At 31.2% G+C, this 13030-nt stretch overlaps 1 protein-coding gene across 7 annotated transcripts in view; it reads left to right on the forward strand.

The window, feature by feature from the left end:
- Window positions 1–8024, forward strand: part of Rbp6 (RNA-binding protein 6) — a 596225-nt gene extending 588201 nt beyond the window's left edge. For all 7 annotated transcript variants that reach the window (XM_089079353.1, XM_025218444.2, XM_011639884.2 and 4 more), the window contains one exon: window positions 204–8024. The gene's annotated coding sequence lies outside the window, so the exon portion shown is untranslated. The remainder of the gene's footprint in view (window positions 1–203) is intronic.
- Window positions 8025–13030: the final 5006 nt, after the last annotated feature.

A 13030-nucleotide genomic window follows, 5' to 3' on the forward strand; every position in this document is an offset into this window, starting at 1 on the left:
TATTTAACTATATTTAAAAAAAACACAAGTAATCTTTAATCTTTATTTATATTTAAATGATACCAATAAGACTTGAACATGTCTTTAAGAGATTTCATATCCGTCTTTATTTTGGCTATATGAATTGATTTAGAAAAATTCTTATAAAATTATTTTTTCCAAGATACACGTCTAATTTATTGTCTTATTTCTTTCTTCGTTAGGATGGACGAGACGGCAGAACGCAGCACGGTCGCCTGATAATAAGCAACATGGATGATTTGAGGCAGCTAAGTATAGTGGACAGTCTCTGGACGAAAAAAACCACGTACACACCTACTGTATAGATTCAAAGATATAAATAAGATCAAAAGTTGCAACGCATTAAAAAAAAATGGATAATGTCAAATAGAAGACAAATATCAAGTAAGATCCAATCAATGCAACTTCAAAATCCGGATTGTAAATAACCGGATGTAATATTACGCGAATATGTAATAATGCATTAAGAAAGAATTTAGAACATTAGTCGAATCCAGTTGGATACAATTATAGATAGAGAGAAGAAAATTAATTCTGTTGATGAGCAAGAGAAAGAAACTGATGTAATGGAGAAGACGTCCAGAGAAGGTCAGAGGAAAAAGATGAGAAAAACGACAGAAAGATCGACCGTCAGACGGAAACAGGAAGAGATAACAACGCGCTGCAATAGGCTAGTTATGGCCGAAACTGCGTATTAACGCCAGCCCGTTCTCCGACATTAATAAAAGAAATAATAATATAATAATAATAAATTAAATTAATATTATTAATTGCTAAATATTTAAGCGGTTAAGTCTAGAATATATATAAATAGTATATATATATATAAAGATATAAATATATATATACACATATATATATATATATATAAATAATTGATAATTATTATAGATAACGTATGACCTCTAATATTTAAGACAGTTAAAGAGACGGAAGAGATACCAACTCTCACGAATATTATAACTATTAATTATTACAATGATTACTATGGCGATTGCAATTATTGACGAGCGCCATGCACCGCGCGTGCCCGCGTATATTATATATAAATGATAGGCACATACGCGCGTTCACACCTGGGAAAGACCCTTTGTTTCTGGGCTTTCAAGTTTTGATCGTATGCGCGGGAGGGATTGAAGAGTTTGGCGGCCGAGAGAGGAACGATGACGCGGAGAAGAGAGAAAAAAAGAAGAGGGATAAAGGCTGATGAAATAGTAGAGTGGATAAATCAAGCGATCCTTTTTGCTGCCCTTTCTCTACGCCTACACATGCAGATTCAAGCTCCTTTTTCTCTCCCAATGTGCCTTTTCGCTGGCTAAATGGCGGAACGGTGCTTTTCTCCTGTCCTGTCGCAGTCCTACTTTCCCGGGTGCGCAACGAAATAATGCGGAAAGATGTAACGGCGGGCAAGCAAGAGAGTTACACATATAGGCGTGTTACATACTTGGATGTCACGCTGTTAGCATTATTTGCGGAAAGGGGGAAGACACGCAAGAGAGGTGGCGTCGAATGTCGGACTGACGAGGCAAGTTCAAAACGATGAGAAGCGCAACATCGAAAGACTTCCAAAAAGAGAGAACAGTAATAGATGATATTGTTAGAATCCACACAGAATAGCGGAAGTTCTTCAGCTGCTCTTTGTCATCAAATCCGCCATTTATATCCCAAATGTGACTGTTCAATGTACGTTCAATGTACGTTCATAATAAGAATTATAAATAAATTTGTGTAAATTTATGATCATAAACTTCAAAAGAGTACTATATTTCAATGCAATATTTCATGGCAATATGATATGTTTTGCGATAATCGAAAGAGCTTCGAAAAATATGTCATTAAATTTCTTTATTGTATTATATTAGATATAATTAAACTGCATTATATGAAATCGCTCAACGCAGCGGTGATATCGTTGCATTTAAAACAAAAAGAAGATGAGGATATAAATGGCGTTGATTTATTCTGTAATTCTGATTGACACCGAACGTTCACTTCAAAGTTCCACTTGGAGCTTCCGGAGGCGCCGGACTATGACTGTTATGACTCTAATCGGCCGCTGTATAGCTTTAAAAAACCGATTACGTGCAGTAACCCTCATTATGTATATAAATATATATATATACATATATATATATATATATATATATATATATATACATATATATATATATATATATATATATATGTATATGCATATGTATATATACATATATTATTACGCGTATCGTACGCCAATTATCATATAATTAATTTAAAATGATATGCCGTATATGCATGACCCTATAGATGAGCCAACACGATCAAAGAAAAAGAAGATACAAGAGTTTTTTCAGCGGGAAACCGCGCGACACAGTACACAAACACATACGCACACGCGTACACACGAAAGCTACGACACATCCCTTTACATCCACGGCGTCTAAGGCTGAGTTACACCGATAATCTGGCTTAACTAGCTCTGGTTGACATGTGAGTGTAGCGATTCATGGTTCTTCATTACACCATAGTTTCAATTTATAACACACAAGACAAGTAAACGAAATATAGTTAACCAGCGTCAGTGATAACCAACGTATAGGTGCAAACTTAAGATTCATACAGCGGGAGATCAAACGATCAAGAAAAAAGATCAAGTTGAGAGAGGAAGGTAGCAAATATATACATAGAAATATTGCGTAATCTTCGTCCGCGATGTACAGAGCATCGGTTGATAGTGCGCTTCAAATGCTAACTTAAGAGGAGGAAAATGTCAAAGGTGAAATGAGAAAAAAAAGAGAGATAAAACCTAAAGATATACGAAAGAAAGACCGAGCGTGAGAGAAATGGGGAGAAAGATGATAAAAGTGTGCATGAGAGTGCGAAAGCGTTTACCCTTTAGGATTAAAGTGTGGTCGTTAATAGCGGTCGCGTTTAGGTCTAGGGACTAAAATGGGCTAGCGAGGAAAGACATAAACGTGAGAGTGAATATTATATTATAATCTATATATCGCAAATACGGCTGGACATCGGATGTTGCGTTCCATCGCGCTTCCAGTAATATTTCGGATATTAGAAGAGGCCACAGATCCACTCAACGTAAAAGAGAGGTAGGCCCCTTTTGAGATCCTAGTTTCCTCGATTGGACTACGTTATACAATGCAGAAAATAAATAAATGATACTTCAATTCAATTCAAACATCGCATTCTGAAGTCGTGTTTTCAGCCACTTGTGCGATCACTCCTTTTTTTCTCAGATAATTTCACTGTGACTTTATTATAACGCGGTCCAATTGACGAATGAATAAGCAAAGATTGGATAGATTCCAATGGTGATTGGGATTTATTAACTTCGTTGTGACCTTATGATACTGCGCAGAAAGATGAGAGGAATTTCAATTAGCATAAGAATAGAAATGTTTATTCAAGGCATGAGCTTCCGGAAGATTTTAAGAGAGTAAGATATTTAGTGCTAAATTTCTTTAAATAACTGGAAATTTATTTCTATAGAAATTCAATGAATGGATATCACTATCGAGTTAATTATCAACATACAGATATTAAGTTGCATTGATCTCGCTTGAATAACTTTGAATTTATCAGTGATGTCACTTTCTAGATTAAAATCCAATATAGAGTCGAAGTTTTTCTTCTTTCGATTATTAGATTTTTTTATATTTATTTTAATACTTTAAATAGTTAAATAAACTTTTTTAAATATTATTTAATCTATTTTGATGTTATTTAATATACATAATTTTTTAATATACATAGTTTCTATTTAGAATCACAAAATACTAATAAAAATAAAACTTCTTTTTTGAATTATAAAATAGAACATTTTTTATTATTTTCAAATGCAAAATGAAATATATATTCAATATATTTTCATAGAAATTATATCCTTTAAAACTTAAAATCCTTTAAAACTGAGATCAAAAATAAGAATGAAATTTTGAATTTTTTCGGGAAAAAAAATAAATTTTATGTTACCTTAGTTGATGATAATCAATATTGATTATTCAAGTTTTTATTATGCGTCTATTTTTTGCAATATATTCTAGCATATTAAATATCACAGGATTCTCCACTGGATGATAAAGAACTAGATAAAAAACTAGATCTACTAGAACTAGATAAAAAATAAATTCTTCTATATATTACTATGTATTACTACATTTACAAGCATGTTGAAATCGTTTGAATTTAACAAAAATTGCACGCTTAAAAAAGACAATGCAGAAGTACGTAATATATAATTATATTGATGGTTTTGTAAGAAGTTCCTCCCTTCTTTCTGTCGACAAGGGCTGCATCGCCCTTAATAAATTATGCGCGTAATTTATATGACTGGGACATTCGCCTTTCGTTGATATCGCAGAATAAATGGTTCCTTATTGCGTATTATCATTATAATTGAATTCACAAAGAGCGTCATCGATCGATTAATTATAATTATATAAACGACAAATATACACGCGATTATTATATGCGTGTTGTTATTATTGCATTAAACAACAGGGTAAACAAAAAAAAGAAAAAAAGAGAAATAATTTTAAATTGGATACGTGCATCACGTGGAACGGCAGCCATTTTGTTTTTTTGGGCGAACGTGCACGCAATGAAAGTCAAAGAAGAATATAATAAATGCGTGCAAAATGAGTCAATTCTTAATGAACGTTAGCAATACTTTTTCATGACCACAAAGAAGCGTACAGCGGCAGGATGGCGGAGACTAAAGTATATCTACAAGAAATTACAGTATTCTTAAGTTCCTAAATTATGCGCGCTATATAAAATCTCAGTTCGTTTGAAGACAAAAGGAAAATAGTGCAACATTGAGACTGGAAAAAAGGGATAAAGGGATGGGCAAACTGCGATCGCGTGTGTCACTAAGATTTTACGCATCGCCCATGTTCTTGTGCAAAACAAAATGATAGCTGCCCCGTTATAGCGCAGAAAATAATGAAATATAAAAAGGAACGTGATATTTTCAAATAAATGTTCAAAATAGACGTATTGCATAAGAAATATTAAAAAAGCGATCGAATCTTATCCGGACAATCGCTTTTTATTAATCAAAAATCTAAGTGAAATTTTTTTTTGTTGATATAATTATTATTTAATAAAAGCCATCTTTTGTAGTATAAAAGTTATCATACATTTTAGATGCATTGGAAATAATGAACAAAATATTAAAATACTTAAAACGTCTTTCGTTTATTTGCACGAGTGAAAGAGTCAAAAATTTTTATTGTTGAAATAAAAATATCGGCCATTACCGTATAAAATGATGCGGTTAATGTACTGTAAAAGTGTGATAATTTGTCACTATAATATTATTTTTCTATTAACTGATTTAAAGCAGTAAAAATTGTTGAGGAAAAAGTGAAGGCCAATAAATCTATATTTTAAATTGAATGCAATACATTTATCATATAATAAATGAAATGTGTTCACCATTAAAATTGAAAAGTTTTTTAACGGCTATTACAATGATATATTAAGTTAACATATACAAATAAATTGTACTATATCAAAATTATGTTAAATTTGTTAGTAATTAAATATATTTTCTCTATTAATATTCTTCTCTATATATATTTGGGTTTTGTATTGTTCAACTATGATTAGTATTTATTGATTATTACTTATTTTTCTGGGAGGTATCTATTTAATTGCCGTTAAAAATTATTTATTAATTATTAAATAACTTAAGTTATATATATATATATATATATATATATATATATATATACGTAAATTTAAAACTTATGTTTATTTTTTTTAGAAAAATTTTGCAACTCTCTCGTAATCACAAAATATCTCCGCTAAAAAAAGAGTATTCGTTCTTGTGTTCTCGTTCTTCTAATTCCTACGTTTTATTTTTGCAGTTTTGTTTCACTGCGCTATCAAATGATGTTAAGTATTGTCGGACGAAAATCAAAGCTGAAATAACGCGCTTATCTTTATAATGCGCTTTAATATATAAAATTATATTCTTATTTTATTATTTATTAAATTGGCATTTTCTATTGGAGTGCAGAGATATGATACGGCCGCAGCGATATACTTTATGCGAACATTAACATGTAAGAAAACAAGATTACACGGGTGAGATTCAGAAGGAAGTTGTAAAAATTAATACAAATACATGTGCACATACACATACATACATATAAACAAGGACATAACACCAGCTCAACAGAATGTAGAGCGTAAACGCGAGATTCATCATACGTAGGCTTAAGAAAAGACGCGCGAGATCGCAGTGTAAAGAAGACACAAATAAAATATATTTAAATTTAAAAGATAAGGAAAAAGAAGAAGAAAAAAGCAAAACACGAAGAAAAGAGTTCAGTTAAGGTCAGTTAAGCGTACAAGTCGAAACTTTTCTGCGATTGGAAACAGAAAGAAGGCCGAGAGAATTCCAGGCCGCTTGCATAAATCTAACCGATGAACAATAATTTAATGTTCAAAACGGGTTTTGGCCTAAAACTTTATCATACTTTATGCTCCAACATTGAAATTATAAAATTTTATACTTAATTCACTAAAATTTTCTCGAAACACTTGTAAATTTTATCACGTTTCTTTCTAAATTTTTCGTAGCGTTTCTTTTTAATCATTGATACAATCCGTCAATAAAATGTAAATCGATGTAAATCGAGATTAAGAGGAATGAATTATTGATTCAATGGTTTAGTTCAAAAGACCAACAATGCAATTCAAAATTTTTTTTTAGATCTTAAATATTCTTAAATCATTTAAAATAATTCAGTTATAAATATTTCACATTCTATTATAATTTTTGAAAAACTATTAAACTAAATGTTTTAACAAAATAAATTAATAACCAATTGTTATCTTTTATAATGTACATGATTATTTCATAATCAATAATCTTTAAAAATAGAATTTGGAAATTATTATTATGTAATTTGTTATTATGTATTATTAATAAATTCATAATATTTATTTTAATAACAAACAAATTAATACGTAATTTATAAATAATTATATTAATGTATAAATAGCTTAATATTTTATTTTCGTATTTTTACATTTAAAAGATTAATTATATTTAAATCTTAATGAAACAATTATATGATAAAATATGATGAAACTATCTTTAACGATTATGATAATTAACTTTTATATATGTTCTATTGTTTTAACTGTAGAATTATTGAATTATTATTTTTATGAATACAGTTATCTAATTTTGATTACTATCTGTTAATTGCAACAAAGTACTCTAAAAAAAAATCATTAATAAAAAGCATCAATAAAAAAGAAACAAAAATAGATACATATTTTTATCGAATATTTTATCTGATAACTACTTGAAAATAGAAATTATTAATTATGACATGAAATGAATACTTTAAATATATATTAGTCTTCTTATGATATTTATCACCATTTGTGGAAAGGCAATCATTTATTAAAAAACAAATAGTAAACCTTTTTATATAATTTATAATTGTATATAATAATTAGTTGATAAAACTAAGATCTATTAAATTCATGACAATATTCTAATTTTTTTAAACATATTTTACTTATTTATCTTTCTCGTTTTACAACGATTTACATATCCTTCGAATCAATATTAATATATCAAAATACAAATATTCATCAATAACATTAGCGGTTTTGAGACAAATGGAGTTCTTCCGGCAATCTCTTTCCTGAGGAAGAAGATACATATACATATTTAAAAAATCTACGATCAATTATTAATTAGAAAGCAAGATCGTATATATTAATAAGTTGACATGAAGAAAAGAATGACAAAATGAGTGAAAGAGAGGATGAGAAATCTGGGCGTGCATGTGTACATGTGTATATGTTCATCTCTGTAAAAAGAAAAGAAAGAGAAGAAGAAAAAAAAGAAAAAAAGAGATATAGAAGAGTAAAAAGGCATGTAAGAAATAAGTATATAAAAAAATCACAAAGAAAAAGAAAAAGAGAAATGGAGGGCAGGAAATAAGGGAAAAGAGAATAATAAAAAAAAAAAGAAAGAGAGATGAATTTGTAAGAAACAAGCAAAATGTATGTGAGTATAGTCCATGCGTTTATATTTATAAATACGAAATATATTAATATTGAAAAATATATACAGATATATATATATATATACACACATATATATATATATATATATATATATATATATATATACATATATATATATATATATATATATATGAATACAAATATACATATAAATATACATATACATTTGAAAATAATTAAGAAAAACAAAATATATATTATAATTATATATAAACGAGATATATATGAAAGACGAAAAAAGATATGAGGATTATGGAGATGAACAGATATATTGAAACATTGTTTTATGCATTTGTATATATAGTTATTGATGTTTTAAAGCTAATATACTGAAAATTTTGAATCATTACCAATTATGATATAATTGGGATGCAATGGGGTAGATAAAGAAAAAGCTATATGCGCGAGGCGCGGCTAGAGTAGGCTAAATCCTATAAGCCTATTCACAATCCTCAAGAGCTTTTTTTACAACACCTATTTAGAAAACGAATTAATTATGTGAATATGAGATAGATGAAATAATGCGATATCGATCGTTTATCGTATACAGCCGCTCCTCGTGCGATCACATATGATATTTATATATATGTAGATATGTATATGTACATTGTTATGTATATGTATACATACATATAACAAATATACAATATACATACATATATATATATATAAATATAAATACACACATTTATACGTATAAATAATAAAATAATTACAATAATTGTTATATATATATATACACACATGATTACAAGGACGTATGATGAAAGAAAGAGAGGCAAAATCATACAGTGAAGGTATTAATTAATTAAGCAATTTATTACTTTATAAAAGGGCGACGATTAAACAACGGTAATGATTACGAAAGCACGAAAATTGAACGAAAGACGCTAACGTCACAAAACACATATTCATTCGCAAAGAAATACGCATACATACTTGCATACACATACATACACAAACAAATACACGTACACAACACACACACGCACATACACGTACGCGATATATATAATCGCAATGGTCCAGTTTGCGTCATGACGTTAATTCTCATTGCGAATTCTCATTGATAGAAAAGTTATCCGGATAAAGAAAACGATAGACAAACGAGAAGAGAGAAAAGGAGGATATTATATATGTAAGGATGTATACATCAAGAAAAATGATAGAACACCATCAAGGAATTTATACACTGAGAAAAAAATGCTGTTGAATCAACAGCATTAGTCTAATTGGAAATAGAAAATAATTGGAAATAGAAAATAATTGGAAGTTTGTTAATTCAATGACATTATTAATGAAACGAAAATCTTGATTATTAAAACAAAAGTATGATATACTGTTTCATTAATAATGTCATTGAATTAACAAAATTATTTCCAATTAGACTATGCTGTTGATTCAACAGTATTTTTTTCTCAGTGTATAAATTTAATTATAAAATATTGTAAAACATATACATGCATATATACATGTGTGTGTGTGTGTGTGTGTGTGTGTGTGTGTGTGTGTGTGTGTGTGTGTGATGTGTGTGTGTGTGTGTGTGTGTGTGTGTGTGTGTGTGTGTGATCTGTGGTGTGTGTGTGTGTGTGTGTGTGTGTGTGTGTGTGTGTGGTGTGTGTGTGTGTGTGTGTGTGATGTGTGATCTGTGGTGTGTGTGTGTGTGTGTGTGTGTGTGTGTGTGTGTGTGTGTGTGTGTGTGTGTGTGTGTGTGTGTGTGTGGTGTGTGTGTGTGTGTGTGTGTGTGTGTATGTATGTATATATAAAACATAAGAAAATATTCTATAGATAAAATCAAAGCACTTAATGATTATAATCAATCCTATACTCCTTCATAGTATTTCAAGTGTCAACAGCAATGTAATTACAAGAAATTGATACTAAATTTTGGCTCTACAGTCTGAACTTCCGCCAAGATTAAGCAATTTCTTTTTCTCCCTCGTTTCTTCGCATTGAGAATCACGTTAGGCGTTAAGTGAAAAGAAATAAAGAAACAAATAAGTATCGTTTAAACACGGATTACTTCATATGGAAAAAAGCAATATCGAGTAATAATTTAAACGGCGTGGCAGATCGCACGCGCGAATCCCTTGTGATTAATTATTGTTATCGCCTATGTCGCAGGTGAAGTAAATAAACGAGGATTACAACGCACCACGCGGGCGCGTATATAATCCATTATATAAAGTTTACGCAAAACTTCCCCGCGTTTCTGCCTAATTGTGCAGTAATAATTGCCTACGCATGGACATCATCGTCGCAAACTACACACTCAATTCAAGCTCAAATCTTCATAATCTATCAAACATTCAAACTCAATAGGAATATACACAGTTCTTCTTCACGGTATATGATTATAACGAATGGATGTTTCAACATTTAAAAATTATACACTGCTATTTTTCACACACAATTGCAATTTCACGCCGTCAACATCTAACATACCAATCTGGTAGGAGATCTCGTTGGAGATCCTTGAAGAATACGATTTCGTGAAGAATATCTACGGTCAGAATATATTATATAAATATACACGCATTTGCTACAATAGATAAACACGTACATTATGCATATATGACATAATCACACGCGCGCGCGTTCACACGGCCAGTACAAGAACACGAAACGTAGCATATGACGAGAAGTCAAAATTCTACTTCTCACGGAGTTGTCGATATCGATCTCTCGATCACTTTTTATGCACCCTTTATTTCTTAACTAAAAAAAATATATATATTTCCTAGAGCGGTTAGTTTAGTGTGTCTTTGCTATGCGACACAAAGTTACGCGTTTAATTTTGGTTTCCTCGAATGCGAGAATCGCCGGCCCGAGGCAATTTGCAAGAAAATACGATCAAGTCTCCTGTAGCTCTTCTCGTGAATAACTCGAATGAAAACTCACTGGAGTCCGTAAATAGATAAGCAATTGAAAAACGAACATTTCGTGTTGAATATCATGTGTTGAATAATTCCGAGATCGCGTGCTTTCGAACGTATATCTAATCTGAACATTTGCATGTCTATTTAAGATTTTTTACATGAACAACTTATTAAAATCTAATTTGTGCGTATATTCCAGCTTTTTATTAAAAAAATCGGTCTCAAAATTTTACATGGCAAAGATTATCAACTTGAGTAATTTCAATGCAATTTTTAATTCTGTTTCTATCGGAAAACCATGATGTTAACATAACTTAAAGAACAAAATTATTGAATTAGCACATTTAAAAATATTTCTGATTATATATTCGGCAAAAAGTTTTACTATCAAAATTCATTCTAGAAGAACGACGGACAGAATGAAATCCCCAAATAACTAAGGCACTAAGTTTTGTTATTAATGCTCACTCCCAGAAAGTAAAACTCTAAAATAAATAAATTATCCTAGTTGCGAACTCGCTTCCCATCTATAGAACATGCAAATTAAGAAAAGCCATCTCCCCGAATCTCTGCAGTTAGATATTTCGAAAACATTGCAAACGAAAAAGAGAGCATGGTCAAATCGGTTGAGCGTCGAAAGAGAAAGAGTCTCAAATAATGTAAACGACTGTTTGACGATCGCGTGTATCTAGTCTTAAGTCTGAATCGTAGAGCCAGATAGGAGGAGAATCCTATTGAAATTTGATAATTTTCCGCACGACAAATTTTGAACTCGTTTGTTTTTTTTTTCTGTTAAATTCTGTTATCGAATATGTTATCGTATACGTTATCAATGTTAACGGCATTGCGTTCGCCACCCACGAACTTAATCATATCACGACGCTCCTTTTCGTTACAACTCAATAGCGCTTGAATACAAACTCATTCACTGCCGATCATAATGCACTGTTGTCTTCGCTCTCGCGAGATCTGAATGGCCAGACAAGCGAGGAGCTGCTCGTACAAATAAGAAGCGGCAGTGAATGCGTTAAGCTTTCGTGATGTGTCCCGAGGGACACTCGTCGTCCCTTAAATCAAGTTACTTGTGTTAAATAGAGGCTTGCTAAGCGACGATACGTTCGATATATTAGCGAAACAATGGGCGACGACGGTCCATCTGGCAGACACACATACGCATGAATATGATATATAATATAACCCCATATACAATATGTATATAAGCTATATATATATATATATATATATATATATATATATATACACACTCACAACGCATCATGCTATTCTAGATATATGACGATGTAATTACATTTGGCGTATGTTCATATATGCCGTAACCGACAACTGTTAATATTCTTCCTGCGTACAAAAGTGCGAACTTCAGTAAGGATTTGCTGACCGTCGAACTAATTAACGTCCTCAACCTGGACTCCACCGAAATTGTCATTACTATAGTTATCTGTGCGTTACGTAATCCTTATCAATTTCCATCGATACGGGCGCAACAGTGGCGATCGTATAGGCTTGACAAAAAATGAATCTTTCGAAAATGTTTCTTCCGTTCAGTTAACGCTCGTAGCATTACAGTTGTTGAATCGCGAATCTGCTGATTCACTTTCTCGAAAGATTTGTCATTTGCCAAACGCGGTTCTACAGCTGCAAAATGTTATCAGTTCTTCAATTAGTTCTTTGAGACCACAACATTCGTCCGTATCTTTGATACAGTTTCCGTTTTATACAACGTCTATATACACACACACACACACACACACACAACACACACACACACACACACACACACACACACACACATTTATCGCGTAAGATATCGAATCATCTGCCGCAAGACTGTAATTCAATTGATGCAATTTAGAATGATCGTCTAATAATAATTTGGAATATGCGCTCTCTCAGATCCAGGTTATATTGCATTACATAAATTAATAATACGCGACTTTATGCTACTAAAGCAATCTTTCGTACTCTTTGCAATATCTTAACAGTCGTGCTATGTCAATGTCCGTTTAAACCAAAGAAATGTGAATGTCTTACGATTGCGTTTTGTTTATTTT

This window comes from Pogonomyrmex barbatus, unplaced genomic scaffold (assembly GCF_055798465.1).
Source record: "Pogonomyrmex barbatus isolate J1 unplaced genomic scaffold, ASM5579846v1 scaffold3, whole genome shotgun sequence".
Classification (NCBI taxonomy): Eukaryota; Metazoa; Arthropoda; class Insecta; order Hymenoptera; family Formicidae; genus Pogonomyrmex; species Pogonomyrmex barbatus.